Genomic DNA, 800 nt, shown 5'->3' with positions numbered 1-800 from the left:
AATTGAAGATGTTACTTAAAATAATGAATCTACAGTTTGTAATTACTCACAGGTAATGTTACGGTCTGAATAATCGGACAATTTATTACATATTCAGTCATTTAATATATTTAATATGTTTATCATGTAATTTTTACGAATTATAGAATTGGTTTTGTTTTGTATTATTGAACTTGGATACATTTCAACATCTTCTCAAATTGGTCTAAAATAACCGTCTATTTATTACTATGAAGATTTTTATACAGATTTTATTATTGTATTGCGTACCTCAGTATATAATACTGGACTTTCATTTTTTGTCCGAAGCTGTAATGTTTGAATTTTTAACTTTTGACTATTTCAACGAAGATATATTGATGACAGTGGAATTTGTGTTTTTTAATCTTTATTCGCGGTTTCTTTTATACACATTCATTTCCGAGGAATTAGACTTACAATGATACCAGATTTCTTCAAGTGGCGATATTACAAAGAAACTTTATTCTGTACATTATATTAATTTATGTTATCATTGAAAATGATCCGATCGGGTTCGAAACGTTTGCTAAAATTGTATGTATTTTGTATTATTTTTAATATATATATGTGTTGTTAATTTTCTATACTTTGGCTCTTTGCCCTTTCTTTACTTGAATTTATTTACTATCGTAGAGCCTTATTACTATTTATAGATAAATAAATTTTTAATTCCATCAGTTAGGTAAATGAAATCTTATAATCGACCAAAGTTAATCTTATTACTTAAATATTTCAGTATGAATTTATACAAGTACACTAAACAATTCTATAAACTGTGA

This window comes from Trachymyrmex cornetzi, unplaced genomic scaffold, assembly GCF_001594075.2.
Source record: "Trachymyrmex cornetzi isolate Tcor2-1 unplaced genomic scaffold, Tcor1.1 scaffold1465, whole genome shotgun sequence".
In the NCBI taxonomy this organism is placed as follows: Eukaryota; Metazoa; Arthropoda; class Insecta; order Hymenoptera; family Formicidae; genus Trachymyrmex; species Trachymyrmex cornetzi.
The sequence above is the reverse complement of the archived record's forward strand: the minus strand, read 5'-3'. Positions refer to the sequence as shown.